General features: G+C 66.9%; 1 long non-coding RNA gene across 1 annotated transcript; it reads right to left on the bottom strand.

Moving 5' to 3' along the window:
• Positions 1-326: 326 nt before the first annotated feature.
• Positions 327-22,301, bottom strand: LOC129196170 (uncharacterized). The gene is made up of 13 exons (XR_008574084.1): positions 22,287-22,301; positions 21,447-21,520; positions 19,305-21,212; positions 17,226-19,133; positions 15,147-17,054; positions 13,068-14,975; positions 10,989-12,896; positions 8,910-10,817; positions 6,831-8,738; positions 4,752-6,659; positions 2,673-4,580; positions 593-2,501; positions 327-342 (listed from the first exon to the last, which is right to left on the bottom strand). It is a non-coding gene; the product is annotated as an uncharacterized LOC129196170 (long non-coding RNA).
• Between the last annotated feature and the right edge of the window lie 238 nt (positions 22,302-22,539).

Below are 22,539 nucleotides of genomic sequence, written 5' to 3'. Positions count from 1 at the left end.
CTGGAGTATTACAGCGTCACTTACCTGGACGTCACCTCCAGATTCCCGAGATTCCACTTGGAAGCACCGAGGACAAATACACCACAGCATCGTGACAACAATAACTGCAACTGCTCTTGCAAACGTAAACAAACATGTATTACAATCTTATGAGCATTAGTAATAGAAAAAAATCAGTACGAAAATTGATACAAGTACAACGTGGAGTTTGAAAAAGCATTTTATTGAGAACCGGAACATTAAGTAATGGGAAAGAGGCAAATCACAGACGCAGTCACTGGACAGAACAAACAATTTTTTTCTGGATACAGCGATATAAATGCTTCCGCCCCTTTGAAGATGCTAAAACAAAAAACCAAACATACGTATTAAGAGATAAAACAACAAAAAAAGATTACAAGTAATACGAAACAACAGTTATGACAAACAAAAACGCCTCCATTGTACTGCGATATACCATTGCCCACAACTACGTATATGGTGCAGAAACAACCTGTAAAGGACGCTCTCAAAAGCAATACCTTACATTACAGTACATGATACCAATCTCCCCGCCTCCGCAAAACCCTCCTCCTCCTCCAGCTTCTCTCACCAAAGCGACGCAGGCCAGAGTTCCAGCCGGTGCTGGAGCCGGGCTCGGAGGCGGGCACCCTGGGCAAACGAAGCTGGGCATGCAAAGCAGCGGCCAACGAGGCTCCGCGTCCCTGCTTACAGGGGGCTCGAGCCGCTGCCTGGACCGCAAAGTGCCCGGGACTGCAGGGCACTGGCCGGGCCCTGACTTACAGGGCAGCCCTGGTCCCAAAGGCCCACGGAGGCTCCTTCTCTCCGATTCAGGGGCACCCCGACCCGCACCCCGCTAACGGGGCCGGTCACCCCACGCAGGCTGCCAGCTGAGCACAAAGGCTCCCAGACCCGGAACCCTGCTTACAGGCAGGTCGACACCCAGGGAGTCGGGGAGCTCGGCCTTCCCCCGCAGCCACAGGAACGAGACTCGACAGCCAGGCAGCGGAGCTTCACGGCCAAAGGCCGGGGGGCCGCGGCCCCAGCCCCGAGGACGGGGGGGGGCGCACGCCCGGCCCCCACGCATCCTGGCCCCGCGCCTCTGAAAGGCCGGGGCCAGGAGATACCCGCCTGATTACAGGGGGTCCCTCCAAGCACCTCCCGCCGAGCGCGGGGGACACGCACAGCCCTGCTTACAGGGCGGCCCCCCTCGGCTCGGCTCTCCCAACAAGCCCCGCGGAGCCCGAGGCTCCCACCTGCGCCCGACTTACGGGCCGGCCGGCCTGGCTGCAGCACAACGCCACGTCTTCAGGAGCCCAGGGAGCGACCTCGACCCCAACCGCGGGGAGGTCGCCCCAGCCAAAAGCAGCGCCAAAGGCGGGACTGCGCCCTCCGGCGCAGCGCTTCCTCAACCTGCGCCCGCTAAAGGGCGAGGGAGGGCTCGTTCCTGTGGGCTGGCTAGAGCGGCCCCCCCAGCCCCGCTTACGGGGAGGTCGGGCTGCTCCTGGGGACAAGAGGGCTCCACGGCTCGTGACACACGCCCCGAGTACAGGGCTGTCACGCCGAGCAGGCCACCAGCAGGACAGGCGGCCACGCAGGCACAGAGACCCAGGCCCTGACTACAGGCAGGTCGCGTTGCCCGCTCTACCGCTAAGCGGCTTCGCTCCGTCCTTATAGAAAGGAGGGGCAAGCCCGGACTCTCCCTCCGCTCGCGGGCTCAGAGGGGACCCCCCTGTTGCTGCACAGAGCCGCCCTTTCCCTCCTGGGAAGCTCAAGCTAAGTACGCTGCAGCAATATTAACAGGGGCCTAAACAAGAAGCTCATTCGCTGCTCACTCACACAGACGCAGACACGGACGCACGCAAACAGGGACAAACAGAACTTCCTAGAAAGGAGAGCGAGCCCTGTGCAGCCAATGTCTGGGGAGCCAACCCTACCGCCGAGCGGGAGAGGAGAGCCTCAGACCTGCCCCCCGGGCTGCACGGAGGCCACAGGGGCCTCAACATGCCAAGGGGCTTCCACAGGTGGCCAAGGGGCAAACGCCGTGACACGCCCTGACTCCAGGGCGTCACGCTGGGCAGGCCTCCAGCAGGCAGAAAGCCGCCGGGGCCAGGGAAACGGCCCTCCCCTGCTTACAGGGTGGGCTCGGGGTCCAGACAGCTCCCCTTCCCCCTCGGGTGCGGAGACGGCGGCTCTCACCCTCCTTACAGGGTCGCCGCTCTCTCCGGGCAGCCAAAGGAGCACGACGGCAAAAGGCCGACGACAACAAAAGCAAAGACCGAGCCCTGGTTACAGGGAGGTCGCCCAGCGCAAAGCCAGCCGGGGCACCCCAAAGGTGCCCGCGATGCTCTTACGTGACCGCGCCCTGCTGACAGGGAGGTCCCTTTGCCCAGAGCGCCTTTCTCCTGCCCGCTCGCTCTTCAGCCCGACGCCGCTCCTCTTCTCGCTCACTCTTGCCTCGCCGTTCCACACGAAGCCTCTTCTTTCTTCTCCGCCGGCCGCTGCCAAGGAAGGAGGACGCAGTTAGGCCTCACAAGCGCCAACTCCGCCGCACAAAGGAAACAGGGACCCCTACGCCCCCGGAGGGAGCTCCCCAGGGCGTCACCCGGCCGCCAGACGCCCGCGGACCCCCCGCCTCCGCAAAACCCTCCTCCTCCTCCAGCTTCTCTCACCAAAGCGACGCAGGCCAGAGTTCCAGCCGGTGCTGGAGCCGGGCTCGGAGGCGGGCACCCTGGGCAAACGAAGCTGGGCATGCAAAGCAGCGGCCAACGAGGCTCCGCGTCCCTGCTTACAGGGGGCTCGAGCCGCTGCCTGGACCGCAAAGCGCCCGGGACTGCAGGGCACTGGCCGGGCCCTGACTTACAGGGCAGCCCTGGTCCCAAAGGCCCACGGAGGCTCCTTCTCTCCGATTCAGGGGCACCCCGACCCGCACCCCGCTAACGGGGCCGGTCACCCCACGCAGGCTGCCAGCTGAGCACAAAGGCTCCCAGACCCGGAACCCTGCTTACAGGCAGGTCGACACCCAGGGAGTCGGGGAGCTCGGCCTTCCCCCGCAGCCACAGGAACGAGACTCGACAGCCAGGCAGCGGAGCTTCACGGCCAAAGGCCGGGGGGCCGCGGCCCCAGCCCCGAGGACGGGGGGGGCGCACGCCCGGCCCCCACGCATCCTGGCCCCGCGCCTCTGAAAGGCCGGGGCCAGGAGATACCCGCCTGATTACAGGGGGTCCCTCCAAGCACCTCCCGCCGAGCGCGGGGGACACGCACAGCCCTGCTTACAGGGCGGCCCCCCTCGGCTCGGCTCTCCCAACAAGCCCCGCGGAGCCCGAGGCTCCCACCTGCGCCCGACTTACGGGCCGGCCGGCCTGGCTGCAGCACAACGCCACGTCTTCAGGAGCCCAGGGAGCGACCTCGACCCCAACCGCGGGGAGGTCGCCCCAGCCAAAAGCAGCGCCAAAGGCGGGACTGCGCCCTCCGGCGCAGCGCTTCCTCAACCTGCGCCCGCTAAAGGGCGAGGGAGGGCTCGTTCCTGTGGGCTGGCTAGAGCGGCCCCCCCAGCCCCGCTTACGGGGAGGTCGGGCTGCTCCTGGGGACAAGAGGGCTCCACGGCTCGTGACACACGCCCCGAGTACAGGGCTGTCACGCCGAGCAGGCCACCAGCAGGACAGGCGGCCACGCAGGCACAGAGACCCAGGCCCTGACTACAGGCAGGTCGCGTTGCCCGCTCTACCGCTAAGCGGCTTCGCTCCGTCCTTATAGAAAGGAGGGGCAAGCCCGGACTCTCCCTCCGCTCGCGGGCTCAGAGGGGACCCCCCTGTTGCTGCACAGAGCCGCCCTTTCCCTCCTGGGAAGCTCAAGCTAAGTACGCTGCAGCAATATTAACAGGGGCCTAAACAAGAAGCTCATTCGCTGCTCACTCACACAGACGCAGACACGGACGCACGCAAACAGGGACAAACAGAACTTCCTAGAAAGGAGAGCGAGCCCTGTGCAGCCAATGTCTGGGGAGCCAACCCTACCGCCGAGCGGGAGAGGAGAGCCTCAGACCTGCCCCCCGGGCTGCACGGAGGCCACAGGGGCCTCAACATGCCAAGGGGCTTCCACAGGTGGCCAAGGGGCAAACGCCGTGACACGCCCTGACTCCAGGGCGTCACGCTGGGCAGGCCTCCAGCAGGCAGAAAGCCGCCGGGGCCAGGGAAACGGCCCTCCCCTGCTTACAGGGTGGGCTCGGGGTCCAGACAGCTCCCCTTCCCCCTCGGGTGCGGAGACGGCGGCTCTCACCCTCCTTACAGGGTCGCCGCTCTCTCCGGGCAGCCAAAGGAGCACGACGGCAAAAGGCCGACGACAACAAAAGCAAAGACCGAGCCCTGGTTACAGGGAGGTCGCCCAGCGCAAAGCCAGCCGGGGCACCCCAAAGGTGCCCGCGATGCTCTTACGTGACCGCGCCCTGCTGACAGGGAGGTCCCTTTGCCCAGAGCGCCTTTCTCCTGCCCGCTCGCTCTTCAGCCCGACGCCGCTCCTCTTCTCGCTCACTCTTGCCTCGCCGTTCCACACGAAGCCTCTTCTTTCTTCTCCGCCGGCCGCTGCCAAGGAAGGAGGACGCAGTTAGGCCTCACAAGCGCCAACTCCGCCGCACAAAGGAAACAGGGACCCCTACGCCCCCGGAGGGAGCTCCCCAGGGCGTCACCCGGCCGCCAGACGCCCGCGGACCCCCCGCCTCCGCAAAACCCTCCTCCTCCTCCAGCTTCTCTCACCAAAGCGACGCAGGCCAGAGTTCCAGCCGGTGCTGGAGCCGGGCTCGGAGGCGGGCACCCTGGGCAAACGAAGCTGGGCATGCAAAGCAGCGGCCAACGAGGCTCCGCGTCCCTGCTTACAGGGGGCTCGAGCCGCTGCCTGGACCGCAAAGCGCCCGGGACTGCAGGGCACTGGCCGGGCCCTGACTTACAGGGCAGCCCTGGTCCCAAAGGCCCACGGAGGCTCCTTCTCTCCGATTCAGGGGCACCCCGACCCGCACCCCGCTAACGGGGCCGGTCACCCCACGCAGGCTGCCAGCTGAGCACAAAGGCTCCCAGACCCGGAACCCTGCTTACAGGCAGGTCGACACCCAGGGAGTCGGGGAGCTCGGCCTTCCCCCGCAGCCACAGGAACGAGACTCGACAGCCAGGCAGCGGAGCTTCACGGCCAAAGGCCGGGGGGCCGCGGCCCCAGCCCCGAGGACGGGGGGGGCGCACGCCCGGCCCCCACGCATCCTGGCCCCGCGCCTCTGAAAGGCCGGGGCCAGGAGATACCCGCCTGATTACAGGGGGTCCCTCCAAGCACCTCCCGCCGAGCGCGGGGGACACGCACAGCCCTGCTTACAGGGCGGCCCCCCTCGGCTCGGCTCTCCCAACAAGCCCCGCGGAGCCCGAGGCTCCCACCTGCGCCCGACTTACGGGCCGGCCGGCCTGGCTGCAGCACAACGCCACGTCTTCAGGAGCCCAGGGAGCGACCTCGACCCCAACCGCGGGGAGGTCGCCCCAGCCAAAAGCAGCGCCAAAGGCGGGACTGCGCCCTCCGGCGCAGCGCTTCCTCAACCTGCGCCCGCTAAAGGGCGAGGGAGGGCTCGTTCCTGTGGGCTGGCTAGAGCGGCCCCCCCAGCCCCGCTTACGGGGAGGTCGGGCTGCTCCTGGGGACAAGAGGGCTCCACGGCTCGTGACACACGCCCCGAGTACAGGGCTGTCACGCCGAGCAGGCCACCAGCAGGACAGGCGGCCACGCAGGCACAGAGACCCAGGCCCTGACTACAGGCAGGTCGCGTTGCCCGCTCTACCGCTAAGCGGCTTCGCTCCGTCCTTATAGAAAGGAGGGGCAAGCCCGGACTCTCCCTCCGCTCGCGGGCTCAGAGGGGACCCCCCTGTTGCTGCACAGAGCCGCCCTTTCCCTCCTGGGAAGCTCAAGCTAAGTACGCTGCAGCAATATTAACAGGGGCCTAAACAAGAAGCTCATTCGCTGCTCACTCACACAGACGCAGACACGGACGCACGCAAACAGGGACAAACAGAACTTCCTAGAAAGGAGAGCGAGCCCTGTGCAGCCAATGTCTGGGGAGCCAACCCTACCGCCGAGCGGGAGAGGAGAGCCTCAGACCTGCCCCCCGGGCTGCACGGAGGCCACAGGGGCCTCAACATGCCAAGGGGCTTCCACAGGTGGCCAAGGGGCAAACGCCGTGACACGCCCTGACTCCAGGGCGTCACGCTGGGCAGGCCTCCAGCAGGCAGAAAGCCGCCGGGGCCAGGGAAACGGCCCTCCCCTGCTTACAGGGTGGGCTCGGGGTCCAGACAGCTCCCCTTCCCCCTCGGGTGCGGAGACGGCGGCTCTCACCCTCCTTACAGGGTCGCCGCTCTCTCCGGGCAGCCAAAGGAGCACGACGGCAAAAGGCCGACGACAACAAAAGCAAAGACCGAGCCCTGGTTACAGGGAGGTCGCCCAGCGCAAAGCCAGCCGGGGCACCCCAAAGGTGCCCGCGATGCTCTTACGTGACCGCGCCCTGCTGACAGGGAGGTCCCTTTGCCCAGAGCGCCTTTCTCCTGCCCGCTCGCTCTTCAGCCCGACGCCGCTCCTCTTCTCGCTCACTCTTGCCTCGCCGTTCCACACGAAGCCTCTTCTTTCTTCTCCGCCGGCCGCTGCCAAGGAAGGAGGACGCAGTTAGGCCTCACAAGCGCCAACTCCGCCGCACAAAGGAAACAGGGACCCCTACGCCCCCGGAGGGAGCTCCCCAGGGCGTCACCCGGCCGCCAGACGCCCGCGGACCCCCCGCCTCCGCAAAACCCTCCTCCTCCTCCAGCTTCTCTCACCAAAGCGACGCAGGCCAGAGTTCCAGCCGGTGCTGGAGCCGGGCTCGGAGGCGGGCACCCTGGGCAAACGAAGCTGGGCATGCAAAGCAGCGGCCAACGAGGCTCCGCGTCCCTGCTTACAGGGGGCTCGAGCCGCTGCCTGGACCGCAAAGCGCCCGGGACTGCAGGGCACTGGCCGGGCCCTGACTTACAGGGCAGCCCTGGTCCCAAAGGCCCACGGAGGCTCCTTCTCTCCGATTCAGGGGCACCCCGACCCGCACCCCGCTAACGGGGCCGGTCACCCCACGCAGGCTGCCAGCTGAGCACAAAGGCTCCCAGACCCGGAACCCTGCTTACAGGCAGGTCGACACCCAGGGAGTCGGGGAGCTCGGCCTTCCCCCGCAGCCACAGGAACGAGACTCGACAGCCAGGCAGCGGAGCTTCACGGCCAAAGGCCGGGGGGCCGCGGCCCCAGCCCCGAGGACGGGGGGGGCGCACGCCCGGCCCCCACGCATCCTGGCCCCGCGCCTCTGAAAGGCCGGGGCCAGGAGATACCCGCCTGATTACAGGGGGTCCCTCCAAGCACCTCCCGCCGAGCGCGGGGGACACGCACAGCCCTGCTTACAGGGCGGCCCCCCTCGGCTCGGCTCTCCCAACAAGCCCCGCGGAGCCCGAGGCTCCCACCTGCGCCCGACTTACGGGCCGGCCGGCCTGGCTGCAGCACAACGCCACGTCTTCAGGAGCCCAGGGAGCGACCTCGACCCCAACCGCGGGGAGGTCGCCCCAGCCAAAAGCAGCGCCAAAGGCGGGACTGCGCCCTCCGGCGCAGCGCTTCCTCAACCTGCGCCCGCTAAAGGGCGAGGGAGGGCTCGTTCCTGTGGGCTGGCTAGAGCGGCCCCCCCAGCCCCGCTTACGGGGAGGTCGGGCTGCTCCTGGGGACAAGAGGGCTCCACGGCTCGTGACACACGCCCCGAGTACAGGGCTGTCACGCCGAGCAGGCCACCAGCAGGACAGGCGGCCACGCAGGCACAGAGACCCAGGCCCTGACTACAGGCAGGTCGCGTTGCCCGCTCTACCGCTAAGCGGCTTCGCTCCGTCCTTATAGAAAGGAGGGGCAAGCCCGGACTCTCCCTCCGCTCGCGGGCTCAGAGGGGACCCCCCTGTTGCTGCACAGAGCCGCCCTTTCCCTCCTGGGAAGCTCAAGCTAAGTACGCTGCAGCAATATTAACAGGGGCCTAAACAAGAAGCTCATTCGCTGCTCACTCACACAGACGCAGACACGGACGCACGCAAACAGGGACAAACAGAACTTCCTAGAAAGGAGAGCGAGCCCTGTGCAGCCAATGTCTGGGGAGCCAACCCTACCGCCGAGCGGGAGAGGAGAGCCTCAGACCTGCCCCCCGGGCTGCACGGAGGCCACAGGGGCCTCAACATGCCAAGGGGCTTCCACAGGTGGCCAAGGGGCAAACGCCGTGACACGCCCTGACTCCAGGGCGTCACGCTGGGCAGGCCTCCAGCAGGCAGAAAGCCGCCGGGGCCAGGGAAACGGCCCTCCCCTGCTTACAGGGTGGGCTCGGGGTCCAGACAGCTCCCCTTCCCCCTCGGGTGCGGAGACGGCGGCTCTCACCCTCCTTACAGGGTCGCCGCTCTCTCCGGGCAGCCAAAGGAGCACGACGGCAAAAGGCCGACGACAACAAAAGCAAAGACCGAGCCCTGGTTACAGGGAGGTCGCCCAGCGCAAAGCCAGCCGGGGCACCCCAAAGGTGCCCGCGATGCTCTTACGTGACCGCGCCCTGCTGACAGGGAGGTCCCTTTGCCCAGAGCGCCTTTCTCCTGCCCGCTCGCTCTTCAGCCCGACGCCGCTCCTCTTCTCGCTCACTCTTGCCTCGCCGTTCCACACGAAGCCTCTTCTTTCTTCTCCGCCGGCCGCTGCCAAGGAAGGAGGACGCAGTTAGGCCTCACAAGCGCCAACTCCGCCGCACAAAGGAAACAGGGACCCCTACGCCCCCGGAGGGAGCTCCCCAGGGCGTCACCCGGCCGCCAGACGCCCGCGGACCCCCCGCCTCCGCAAAACCCTCCTCCTCCTCCAGCTTCTCTCACCAAAGCGACGCAGGCCAGAGTTCCAGCCGGTGCTGGAGCCGGGCTCGGAGGCGGGCACCCTGGGCAAACGAAGCTGGGCATGCAAAGCAGCGGCCAACGAGGCTCCGCGTCCCTGCTTACAGGGGGCTCGAGCCGCTGCCTGGACCGCAAAGCGCCCGGGACTGCAGGGCACTGGCCGGGCCCTGACTTACAGGGCAGCCCTGGTCCCAAAGGCCCACGGAGGCTCCTTCTCTCCGATTCAGGGGCACCCCGACCCGCACCCCGCTAACGGGGCCGGTCACCCCACGCAGGCTGCCAGCTGAGCACAAAGGCTCCCAGACCCGGAACCCTGCTTACAGGCAGGTCGACACCCAGGGAGTCGGGGAGCTCGGCCTTCCCCCGCAGCCACAGGAACGAGACTCGACAGCCAGGCAGCGGAGCTTCACGGCCAAAGGCCGGGGGGCCGCGGCCCCAGCCCCGAGGACGGGGGGGGCGCACGCCCGGCCCCCACGCATCCTGGCCCCGCGCCTCTGAAAGGCCGGGGCCAGGAGATACCCGCCTGATTACAGGGGGTCCCTCCAAGCACCTCCCGCCGAGCGCGGGGGACACGCACAGCCCTGCTTACAGGGCGGCCCCCCTCGGCTCGGCTCTCCCAACAAGCCCCGCGGAGCCCGAGGCTCCCACCTGCGCCCGACTTACGGGCCGGCCGGCCTGGCTGCAGCACAACGCCACGTCTTCAGGAGCCCAGGGAGCGACCTCGACCCCAACCGCGGGGAGGTCGCCCCAGCCAAAAGCAGCGCCAAAGGCGGGACTGCGCCCTCCGGCGCAGCGCTTCCTCAACCTGCGCCCGCTAAAGGGCGAGGGAGGGCTCGTTCCTGTGGGCTGGCTAGAGCGGCCCCCCCAGCCCCGCTTACGGGGAGGTCGGGCTGCTCCTGGGGACAAGAGGGCTCCACGGCTCGTGACACACGCCCCGAGTACAGGGCTGTCACGCCGAGCAGGCCACCAGCAGGACAGGCGGCCACGCAGGCACAGAGACCCAGGCCCTGACTACAGGCAGGTCGCGTTGCCCGCTCTACCGCTAAGCGGCTTCGCTCCGTCCTTATAGAAAGGAGGGGCAAGCCCGGACTCTCCCTCCGCTCGCGGGCTCAGAGGGGACCCCCCTGTTGCTGCACAGAGCCGCCCTTTCCCTCCTGGGAAGCTCAAGCTAAGTACGCTGCAGCAATATTAACAGGGGCCTAAACAAGAAGCTCATTCGCTGCTCACTCACACAGACGCAGACACGGACGCACGCAAACAGGGACAAACAGAACTTCCTAGAAAGGAGAGCGAGCCCTGTGCAGCCAATGTCTGGGGAGCCAACCCTACCGCCGAGCGGGAGAGGAGAGCCTCAGACCTGCCCCCCGGGCTGCACGGAGGCCACAGGGGCCTCAACATGCCAAGGGGCTTCCACAGGTGGCCAAGGGGCAAACGCCGTGACACGCCCTGACTCCAGGGCGTCACGCTGGGCAGGCCTCCAGCAGGCAGAAAGCCGCCGGGGCCAGGGAAACGGCCCTCCCCTGCTTACAGGGTGGGCTCGGGGTCCAGACAGCTCCCCTTCCCCCTCGGGTGCGGAGACGGCGGCTCTCACCCTCCTTACAGGGTCGCCGCTCTCTCCGGGCAGCCAAAGGAGCACGACGGCAAAAGGCCGACGACAACAAAAGCAAAGACCGAGCCCTGGTTACAGGGAGGTCGCCCAGCGCAAAGCCAGCCGGGGCACCCCAAAGGTGCCCGCGATGCTCTTACGTGACCGCGCCCTGCTGACAGGGAGGTCCCTTTGCCCAGAGCGCCTTTCTCCTGCCCGCTCGCTCTTCAGCCCGACGCCGCTCCTCTTCTCGCTCACTCTTGCCTCGCCGTTCCACACGAAGCCTCTTCTTTCTTCTCCGCCGGCCGCTGCCAAGGAAGGAGGACGCAGTTAGGCCTCACAAGCGCCAACTCCGCCGCACAAAGGAAACAGGGACCCCTACGCCCCCGGAGGGAGCTCCCCAGGGCGTCACCCGGCCGCCAGACGCCCGCGGACCCCCCGCCTCCGCAAAACCCTCCTCCTCCTCCAGCTTCTCTCACCAAAGCGACGCAGGCCAGAGTTCCAGCCGGTGCTGGAGCCGGGCTCGGAGGCGGGCACCCTGGGCAAACGAAGCTGGGCATGCAAAGCAGCGGCCAACGAGGCTCCGCGTCCCTGCTTACAGGGGGCTCGAGCCGCTGCCTGGACCGCAAAGCGCCCGGGACTGCAGGGCACTGGCCGGGCCCTGACTTACAGGGCAGCCCTGGTCCCAAAGGCCCACGGAGGCTCCTTCTCTCCGATTCAGGGGCACCCCGACCCGCACCCCGCTAACGGGGCCGGTCACCCCACGCAGGCTGCCAGCTGAGCACAAAGGCTCCCAGACCCGGAACCCTGCTTACAGGCAGGTCGACACCCAGGGAGTCGGGGAGCTCGGCCTTCCCCCGCAGCCACAGGAACGAGACTCGACAGCCAGGCAGCGGAGCTTCACGGCCAAAGGCCGGGGGGCCGCGGCCCCAGCCCCGAGGACGGGGGGGGCGCACGCCCGGCCCCCACGCATCCTGGCCCCGCGCCTCTGAAAGGCCGGGGCCAGGAGATACCCGCCTGATTACAGGGGGTCCCTCCAAGCACCTCCCGCCGAGCGCGGGGGACACGCACAGCCCTGCTTACAGGGCGGCCCCCCTCGGCTCGGCTCTCCCAACAAGCCCCGCGGAGCCCGAGGCTCCCACCTGCGCCCGACTTACGGGCCGGCCGGCCTGGCTGCAGCACAACGCCACGTCTTCAGGAGCCCAGGGAGCGACCTCGACCCCAACCGCGGGGAGGTCGCCCCAGCCAAAAGCAGCGCCAAAGGCGGGACTGCGCCCTCCGGCGCAGCGCTTCCTCAACCTGCGCCCGCTAAAGGGCGAGGGAGGGCTCGTTCCTGTGGGCTGGCTAGAGCGGCCCCCCCAGCCCCGCTTACGGGGAGGTCGGGCTGCTCCTGGGGACAAGAGGGCTCCACGGCTCGTGACACACGCCCCGAGTACAGGGCTGTCACGCCGAGCAGGCCACCAGCAGGACAGGCGGCCACGCAGGCACAGAGACCCAGGCCCTGACTACAGGCAGGTCGCGTTGCCCGCTCTACCGCTAAGCGGCTTCGCTCCGTCCTTATAGAAAGGAGGGGCAAGCCCGGACTCTCCCTCCGCTCGCGGGCTCAGAGGGGACCCCCCTGTTGCTGCACAGAGCCGCCCTTTCCCTCCTGGGAAGCTCAAGCTAAGTACGCTGCAGCAATATTAACAGGGGCCTAAACAAGAAGCTCATTCGCTGCTCACTCACACAGACGCAGACACGGACGCACGCAAACAGGGACAAACAGAACTTCCTAGAAAGGAGAGCGAGCCCTGTGCAGCCAATGTCTGGGGAGCCAACCCTACCGCCGAGCGGGAGAGGAGAGCCTCAGACCTGCCCCCCGGGCTGCACGGAGGCCACAGGGGCCTCAACATGCCAAGGGGCTTCCACAGGTGGCCAAGGGGCAAACGCCGTGACACGCCCTGACTCCAGGGCGTCACGCTGGGCAGGCCTCCAGCAGGCAGAAAGCCGCCGGGGCCAGGGAAACGGCCCTCCCCTGCTTACAGGGTGGGCTCGGGGTCCAGACAGCTCCCCTTCCCCCTCGGGTGCGGAGACGGCGGCTCTCACCCTCCTTACAGGGTCGCCGCTCTCTCCGGGCAGCCAAAGGAGCACGACGGCAAAAGGCCGACGACAACAAAAGCAAAGACCGAGCCCTGGTTACAGGGAGGTCGCCCAGCGCAAAGCCAGCCGGGGCACCCCAAAGGTGCCCGCGATGCTCTTACGTGACCGCGCCCTGCTGACAGGGAGGTCCCTTTGCCCAGAGCGCCTTTCTCCTGCCCGCTCGCTCTTCAGCCCGACGCCGCTCCTCTTCTCGCTCACTCTTGCCTCGCCGTTCCACACGAAGCCTCTTCTTTCTTCTCCGCCGGCCGCTGCCAAGGAAGGAGGACGCAGTTAGGCCTCACAAGCGCCAACTCCGCCGCACAAAGGAAACAGGGACCCCTACGCCCCCGGAGGGAGCTCCCCAGGGCGTCACCCGGCCGCCAGACGCCCGCGGACCCCCCGCCTCCGCAAAACCCTCCTCCTCCTCCAGCTTCTCTCACCAAAGCGACGCAGGCCAGAGTTCCAGCCGGTGCTGGAGCCGGGCTCGGAGGCGGGCACCCTGGGCAAACGAAGCTGGGCATGCAAAGCAGCGGCCAACGAGGCTCCGCGTCCCTGCTTACAGGGGGCTCGAGCCGCTGCCTGGACCGCAAAGCGCCCGGGACTGCAGGGCACTGGCCGGGCCCTGACTTACAGGGCAGCCCTGGTCCCAAAGGCCCACGGAGGCTCCTTCTCTCCGATTCAGGGGCACCCCGACCCGCACCCCGCTAACGGGGCCGGTCACCCCACGCAGGCTGCCAGCTGAGCACAAAGGCTCCCAGACCCGGAACCCTGCTTACAGGCAGGTCGACACCCAGGGAGTCGGGGAGCTCGGCCTTCCCCCGCAGCCACAGGAACGAGACTCGACAGCCAGGCAGCGGAGCTTCACGGCCAAAGGCCGGGGGGCCGCGGCCCCAGCCCCGAGGACGGGGGGGGCGCACGCCCGGCCCCCACGCATCCTGGCCCCGCGCCTCTGAAAGGCCGGGGCCAGGAGATACCCGCCTGATTACAGGGGGTCCCTCCAAGCACCTCCCGCCGAGCGCGGGGGACACGCACAGCCCTGCTTACAGGGCGGCCCCCCTCGGCTCGGCTCTCCCAACAAGCCCCGCGGAGCCCGAGGCTCCCACCTGCGCCCGACTTACGGGCCGGCCGGCCTGGCTGCAGCACAACGCCACGTCTTCAGGAGCCCAGGGAGCGACCTCGACCCCAACCGCGGGGAGGTCGCCCCAGCCAAAAGCAGCGCCAAAGGCGGGACTGCGCCCTCCGGCGCAGCGCTTCCTCAACCTGCGCCCGCTAAAGGGCGAGGGAGGGCTCGTTCCTGTGGGCTGGCTAGAGCGGCCCCCCCAGCCCCGCTTACGGGGAGGTCGGGCTGCTCCTGGGGACAAGAGGGCTCCACGGCTCGTGACACACGCCCCGAGTACAGGGCTGTCACGCCGAGCAGGCCACCAGCAGGACAGGCGGCCACGCAGGCACAGAGACCCAGGCCCTGACTACAGGCAGGTCGCGTTGCCCGCTCTACCGCTAAGCGGCTTCGCTCCGTCCTTATAGAAAGGAGGGGCAAGCCCGGACTCTCCCTCCGCTCGCGGGCTCAGAGGGGACCCCCCTGTTGCTGCACAGAGCCGCCCTTTCCCTCCTGGGAAGCTCAAGCTAAGTACGCTGCAGCAATATTAACAGGGGCCTAAACAAGAAGCTCATTCGCTGCTCACTCACACAGACGCAGACACGGACGCACGCAAACAGGGACAAACAGAACTTCCTAGAAAGGAGAGCGAGCCCTGTGCAGCCAATGTCTGGGGAGCCAACCCTACCGCCGAGCGGGAGAGGAGAGCCTCAGACCTGCCCCCCGGGCTGCACGGAGGCCACAGGGGCCTCAACATGCCAAGGGGCTTCCACAGGTGGCCAAGGGGCAAACGCCGTGACACGCCCTGACTCCAGGGCGTCACGCTGGGCAGGCCTCCAGCAGGCAGAAAGCCGCCGGGGCCAGGGAAACGGCCCTCCCCTGCTTACAGGGTGGGCTCGGGGTCCAGACAGCTCCCCTTCCCCCTCGGGTGCGGAGACGGCGGCTCTCACCCTCCTTACAGGGTCGCCGCTCTCTCCGGGCAGCCAAAGGAGCACGACGGCAAAAGGCCGACGACAACAAAAGCAAAGACCGAGCCCTGGTTACAGGGAGGTCGCCCAGCGCAAAGCCAGCCGGGGCACCCCAAAGGTGCCCGCGATGCTCTTACGTGACCGCGCCCTGCTGACAGGGAGGTCCCTTTGCCCAGAGCGCCTTTCTCCTGCCCGCTCGCTCTTCAGCCCGACGCCGCTCCTCTTCTCGCTCACTCTTGCCTCGCCGTTCCACACGAAGCCTCTTCTTTCTTCTCCGCCGGCCGCTGCCAAGGAAGGAGGACGCAGTTAGGCCTCACAAGCGCCAACTCCGCCGCACAAAGGAAACAGGGACCCCTACGCCCCCGGAGGGAGCTCCCCAGGGCGTCACCCGGCCGCCAGACGCCCGCGGACCCCCCGCCTCCGCAAAACCCTCCTCCTCCTCCAGCTTCTCTCACCAAAGCGACGCAGGCCAGAGTTCCAGCCGGTGCTGGAGCCGGGCTCGGAGGCGGGCACCCTGGGCAAACGAAGCTGGGCATGCAAAGCAGCGGCCAACGAGGCTCCGCGTCCCTGCTTACAGGGGGCTCGAGCCGCTGCCTGGACCGCAAAGCGCCCGGGACTGCAGGGCACTGGCCGGGCCCTGACTTACAGGGCAGCCCTGGTCCCAAAGGCCCACGGAGGCTCCTTCTCTCCGATTCAGGGGCACCCCGACCCGCACCCTGCTAACGGGGCCGGTCACCCCACGCAGGCTGCCAGCTGAGCACAAAGGCTCCCAGACCCGGAACCCTGCTTACAGGCAGGTCGACACCCAGGGAGTCGGGGAGCTCGGCCTTCCCCCGCAGCCACAGGAACGAGACTCGACAGCCAGGCAGCGGAGCTTCACGGCCAAAGGCCGGGGGGCCGCGGCCCCAGCCCCGAGGACGGGGGGGGCGCACGCCCGGCCCCCACGCATCCTGGCCCCGCGCCTCTGAAAGGCCGGGGCCAGGAGATACCCGCCTGATTACAGGGGGTCCCTCCAAGCACCTCCCGCCGAGCGCGGGGGACACGCACAGCCCTGCTTACAGGGCGGCCCCCCTCGGCTCGGCTCTCCCAACAAGCCCCGCGGAGCCCGAGGCTCCCACCTGCGCCCGACTTACGGGCCGGCCGGCCTGGCTGCAGCACAACGCCACGTCTTCAGGAGCCCAGGGAGCGACCTCGACCCCAACCGCGGGGAGGTCGCCCCAGCCAAAAGCAGCGCCAAAGGCGGGACTGCGCCCTCCGGCGCAGCGCTTCCTCAACCTGCGCCCGCTAAAGGGCGAGGGAGGGCTCGTTCCTGTGGGCTGGCTAGAGCGGCCCCCCCAGCCCCGCTTACGGGGAGGTCGGGCTGCTCCTGGGGACAAGAGGGCTCCACGGCTCGTGACACACGCCCCGAGTACAGGGCTGTCACGCCGAGCAGGCCACCAGCAGGACAGGCGGCCACGCAGGCACAGAGACCCAGGCCCTGACTACAGGCAGGTCGCGTTGCCCGCTCTACCGCTAAGCGGCTTCGCTCCGTCCTTATAGAAAGGAGGGGCAAGCCCGGACTCTCCCTCCGCTCGCGGGCTCAGAGGGGACCCCCCTGTTGCTGCACAGAGCCGCCCTTTCCCTCCTGGGAAGCTCAAGCTAAGTACGCTGCAGCAATATTAACAGGGGCCTAAACAAGAAGCTCATTCGCTGCTCACTCACACAGACGCAGACACGGACGCACGCAAACAGGGACAAACAGAACTTCCTAGAAAGGAGAGCGAGCCCTGTGCAGCCAATGTCTGGGGAGCCAACCCTACCGCCGAGCGGGAGAGGAGAGCCTCAGACCTGCCCCCCGGGCTGCACGGAGGCCACAGGGGCCTCAACATGCCAAGGGGCTTCCACAGGTGGCCAAGGGGCAAACGCCGTGACACGCCCTGACTCCAGGGCGTCACGCTGGGCAGGCCTCCAGCAGGCAGAAAGCCGCCGGGGCCAGGGAAACGGCCCTCCCCTGCTTACAGGGTGGGCTCGGGGTCCAGACAGCTCCCCTTCCCCCTCGGGTGCGGAGACGGCGGCTCTCACCCTCCTTACAGGGTCGCCGCTCTCTCCGGGCAGCCAAAGGAGCACGACGGCAAAAGGCCGACGACAACAAAAGCAAAGACCGAGCCCTGGTTACAGGGAGGTCGCCCAGCGCAAAGCCAGCCGGGGCACCCCAAAGGTGCCCGCGATGCTCTTACGTGACCGCGCCCTGCTGACAGGGAGGTCCCTTTGCCCAGAGCGCCTTTCTCCTGCCCGCTCGCTCTTCAGCCCGACGCCGCTCCTCTTCTCGCTCACTCTTGCCTCGCCGTTCCACACGAAGCCTCTTCTTTCTTCTCCGCCGGCCGCTGCCAAGGAAGGAGGACGCAGTTAGGCCTCACAAGCGCCAACTCCGCCGCACAAAGGAAACAGGGACCCCTACGCCCCCGGAGGGAGCTCCCCAGGGCGTCACCCGGCCGCCAGACGCCCGCGGACCCCCCGCCTCCGCAAAACCCTCCTCCTCCTCCAGCTTCTCTCACCAAAGCGACGCAGGCCAGAGTTCCAGCCGGTGCTGGAGCCGGGCTCGGAGGCGGGCACCCTGGGCAAACGAAGCTGGGCATGCAAAGCAGCGGCCAACGAGGCTCCGCGTCCCTGCTTACAGGGGGCTCGAGCCGCTGCCTGGACCGCAAAGCGCCCGGGACTGCAGGGCACTGGCCGGGCCCTGACTTACAGGGCAGCCCTGGTCCCAAAGGCCCACGGAGGCTCCTTCTCTCCGATTCAGGGGCACCCCGACCCGCACCCCGCTAACGGGGCCGGTCACCCCACGCAGGCTGCCAGCTGAGCACAAAGGCTCCCAGACCCGGAACCCTGCTTACAGGCAGGTCGACACCCAGGGAGTCGGGGAGCTCGGCCTTCCCCCGCAGCCACAGGAACGAGACTCGACAGCCAGGCAGCGGAGCTTCACGGCCAAAGGCCGGGGGGCCGCGGCCCCAGCCCCGAGGACGGGGGGGGCGCACGCCCGGCCCCCACGCATCCTGGCCCCGCGCCTCTGAAAGGCCGGGGCCAGGAGATACCCGCCTGATTACAGGGGGTCCCTCCAAGCACCTCCCGCCGAGCGCGGGGGACACGCACAGCCCTGCTTACAGGGCGGCCCCCCTCGGCTCGGCTCTCCCAACAAGCCCCGCGGAGCCCGAGGCTCCCACCTGCGCCCGACTTACGGGCCGGCCGGCCTGGCTGCAGCACAACGCCACGTCTTCAGGAGCCCAGGGAGCGACCTCGACCCCAACCGCGGGGAGGTCGCCCCAGCCAAAAGCAGCGCCAAAGGCGGGACTGCGCCCTCCGGCGCAGCGCTTCCTCAACCTGCGCCCGCTAAAGGGCGAGGGAGGGCTCGTTCCTGTGGGCTGGCTAGAGCGGCCCCCCCAGCCCCGCTTACGGGGAGGTCGGGCTGCTCCTGGGGACAAGAGGGCTCCACGGCTCGTGACACACGCCCCGAGTACAGGGCTGTCACGCCGAGCAGGCCACCAGCAGGACAGGCGGCCACGCAGGCACAGAGACCCAGGCCCTGACTACAGGCAGGTCGCGTTGCCCGCTCTACCGCTAAGCGGCTTCGCTCCGTCCTTATAGAAAGGAGGGGCAAGCCCGGACTCTCCCTCCGCTCGCGGGCTCAGAGGGGACCCCCCTGTTGCTGCACAGAGCCGCCCTTTCCCTCCTGGGAAGCTCAAGCTAAGTACGCTGCAGCAATATTAACAGGGGCCTAAACAAGAAGCTCATTCGCTGCTCACTCACACAGACGCAGACACGGACGCACGCAAACAGGGACAAACAGAACTTCCTAGAAAGGAGAGCGAGCCCTGTGCAGCCAATGTCTGGGGAGCCAACCCTACCGCCGAGCGGGAGAGGAGAGCCTCAGACCTGCCCCCCGGGCTGCACGGAGGCCACAGGGGCCTCAACATGCCAAGGGGCTTCCACAGGTGGCCAAGGGGCAAACGCCGTGACACGCCCTGACTCCAGGGCGTCACGCTGGGCAGGCCTCCAGCAGGCAGAAAGCCGCCGGGGCCAGGGAAACGGCCCTCCCCTGCTTACAGGGTGGGCTCGGGGTCCAGACAGCTCCCCTTCCCCCTCGGGTGCGGAGACGGCGGCTCTCACCCTCCTTACAGGGTCGCCGCTCTCTCCGGGCAGCCAAAGGAGCACGACGGCAAAAGGCCGACGACAACAAAAGCAAAGACCGAGCCCTGGTTACAGGGAGGTCGCCCAGCGCAAAGCCAGCCGGGGCACCCCAAAGGTGCCCGCGATGCTCTTACGTGACCGCGCCCTGCTGACAGGGAGGTCCCTTTGCCCAGAGCGCCTTTCTCCTGCCCGCTCGCTCTTCAGCCCGACGCCGCTCCTCTTCTCGCTCACTCTTGCCTCGCCGTTCCACACGAAGCCTCTTCTTTCTTCTCCGCCGGCCGCTGCCAAGGAAGGAGGACGCAGTTAGGCCTCACAAGCGCCAACTCCGCCGCACAAAGGAAACAGGGACCCCTACGCCCCCGGAGGGAGCTCCCCAGGGCGTCACCCGGCCGCCAGACGCCCGCGGACCCCCCGCCTCCGCAAAACCCTCCTCCTCCTCCAGCTTCTCTCACCAAAGCGACGCAGGCCAGAGTTCCAGCCGGTGCTGGAGCCGGGCTCGGAGGCGGGCACCCTGGGCAAACGAAGCTGGGCATGCAAAGCAGCGGCCAACGAGGCTCCGCGTCCCTGCTTACAGGGGGCTCGAGCCGCTGCCTGGACCGCAAAGCGCCCGGGACTGCAGGGCACTGGCCGGGCCCTGACTTACAGGGCAGCCCTGGTCCCAAAGGCCCACGGAGGCTCCTTCTCTCCGATTCAGGGGCACCCCGACCCGCACCCCGCTAACGGGGCCGGTCACCCCACGCAGGCTGCCAGCTGAGCACAAAGGCTCCCAGACCCGGAACCCTGCTTACAGGCAGGTCGACACCCAGGGAGTCGGGGAGCTCGGCCTTCCCCCGCAGCCACAGGAACGAGACTCGACAGCCAGGCAGCGGAGCTTCACGGCCAAAGGCCGGGGGGCCGCGGCCCCAGCCCCGAGGACGGGGGGGGCGCACGCCCGGCCCCCACACATCCTGGCCCCGCGCCTCTGAAAGGCCGGGGCCAGGAGATACCCGCCTGATTACAGGGGGTCCCTCCAAGCACCTCCCGCCGAGCGCGGGGGACACGCACAGCCCTGCTTACAGGGCGGCCCCCCTCGGCTCGGCTCTCCCAACAAGCCCCGCGGAGCCCGAGGCTCCCACCTGCGCCCGACTTACGGGCCGGCCGGCCTGGCTGCAGCACAACGCCACGTCTTCAGGAGCCCAGGGAGCGACCTCGACCCCAACCGCGGGGAGGTCGCCCCAGCCAAAAGCAGCGCCAAAGGCGGGACTGCGCCCTCCGGCGCAGCGCTTCCTCAACCTGCGCCCGCTAAAGGGCGAGGGAGGGCTCGTTCCTGTGGGCTGGCTAGAGCGGCCCCCCCAGCCCCGCTTACGGGGAGGTCGGGCTGCTCCTGGGGACAAGAGGGCTCCACGGCTCGTGACACACGCCCCGAGTACAGGGCTGTCACGCCGAGCAGGCCACCAGCAGGACAGGCGGCCACGCAGGCACAGAGACCCAGGCCCTGACTACAGGCAGGTCGCGTTGCCCGCTCTACCGCTAAGCGGCTTCGCTCCGTCCTTATAGAAAGGAGGGGCAAGCCCGGACTCTCCCTCCGCTCGCGGGCTCAGAGGGGACCCCCCTGTTGCTGCACAGAGCCGCCCTTTCCCTCCTGGGAAGCTCAAGCTAAGTACGCTGCAGCAATATTAACAGGGGCCTAAACAAGAAGCTCATTCGCTGCTCACTCACACAGACGCAGACACGGACGCACGCAAACAGGGACAAACAGAACTTCCTAGAAAGGAGAGCGAGCCCTGTGCAGCCAATGTCTGGGGAGCCAACCCTACCGCCGAGCGGGAGAGGAGAGCCTCAGACCTGCCCCCCGGGCTGCACGGAGGCCACAGGGGCCTCAACATGCCAAGGGGCTTCCACAGGTGGCCAAGGGGCAAACGCCGTGACACGCCCTGACTCCAGGGCGTCACGCTGGGCAGGCCTCCAGCAGGCAGAAAGCCGCCGGGGCCAGGGAAACGGCCCTCCCCTGCTTACAGGGTGGGCTCGGGGTCCAGACAGCTCCCCTTCCCCCTCGGGTGCGGAGACGGCGGCTCTCACCCTCCTTACAGGGTCGCCGCTCTCTCCGGGCAGCCAAAGGAGCACGACGGCAAAAGGCCGACGACAACAAAAGCAAAGACCGAGCCCTGGTTACAGGGAGGTCGCCCAGCGCAAAGCCAGCCGGGGCACCCCAAAGGTGCCCGCGATGCTCTTACGTGACCGCGCCCTGCTGACAGGGAGGTCCCTTTGCCCAGAGCGCCTTTCTCCTGCCCGCTCGCTCTTCAGCCCGACGCCGCTCCTCTTCTCGCTCACTCTTGCCTCGCCGTTCCACACGAAGCCTCTTCTTTCTTCTCCGCCGGCCGCTGCCAAGGAAGGAGGACGCAGTTAGGCCTCACAAGCGTCAGCACGTAACCGCCATACGTGGAGAAAGACTGACTCTCGCACTACCAGTGCTTTAATTCTGTTTTTTGTCTTCAACCCATATCAAGTTCCAGTTTTGAATCGTGCATCCTCCTCTCCCTTCTTTCAGGTGCAATGTCTCTCTCTCTCCACCTATCCTGCCCATTTACGGCCAGAAAATTTCTTCCTGAACTTACCATCAAGTTTTGGTTGTTTCTTCTTCCAGGAAGGTTATGTCTGTGAGTTTCTGTTAAACCTGGGCTTCAGAACTCTAAATAATGTGAAATACCATTGCTTGGTTATTATTTTGAGTCAATCCCTGTGAAGGTGGCAGGGAAGTTTCATGAAAATCCCTCTCCATGACCCTCTCTTCATGCTTCCTGTACCTTAGTGATTATAGGAAAAGCTACTACACAAATCAAGAACTCTCGTTCATCAAGGTCTGCTAAAATCTTCATCCTTTCTGTTACTTTCAGCATCTTGCAATACTACAGATTCTCCCACAAATACAATGGCAACGTCTTCCCTAAGGTAGCAGAGATGTTGCCCTGAAACATGCTCCCTCTGATCTAACTATCCTCAATATTACTGCGATAAATGATGGAGCTCTCCTCTGGAGCTTTCCCTATCCTCTCAGCTACCTCAGACTTGCTCCTCAAAAATACTGTTTCTGTCCCCCATTTTGTTTCATTCAAATTACCTCAGGTTTTCTGTTCAAAACGCCACTTCTGTCCCTTCTAAATTACCTCAGCTTTTCCATCCAAAGTGTTCATTCTGTCCCGTATGTTACCTCAGATTTTACCCCCAAAACGTCCCCTCTGTCCCTTCTAAGTTACTTCAGCTTTCTCCTCCATAAAGCTCACTCTGCCCCCCCCCCCCCAAATTACCTCAGGTTTTCCCTCACAAATTCCACTGAAACACCACGCCGTCCTCCGAGGCAGCCGCCCAATACTCCCTCCCCTCCACACCCTCTGTAACAGCCCAAAGTCTGCCCCAGGACCACTCCCAGACTCATTACCAAACCCCACAAAGCGCACCCCGGCCGCAGGGGAGCCCTTCAGCCCGTGTGGCTGTCGTCCGTCTCACTGCACGGCAGAGCAGGCCAGCCACCGCCGCTTTGAATGCCGCGCCACAGCCGGCCGACGAGCCCGCGGAGGCGGGAAAGCGGCAAGCCCCGCCTCGCCGCGCAGGGAGGGAGGGCGGGCGGCCCCACAGCAGCGACCCGCCCGCCCCCTCAGCGACAGGCGGGACACCTCATGGGCTCTCCCGCCCAGAACCGCTCCGCACACC

This window comes from Grus americana, chromosome 24, assembly GCF_028858705.1.
Source record: "Grus americana isolate bGruAme1 chromosome 24, bGruAme1.mat, whole genome shotgun sequence".
NCBI lineage: Eukaryota > Metazoa > Chordata > Aves > Gruiformes > Gruidae > Grus > Grus americana.
This window is presented reverse-complemented; position numbering and strand designations above follow the sequence as displayed.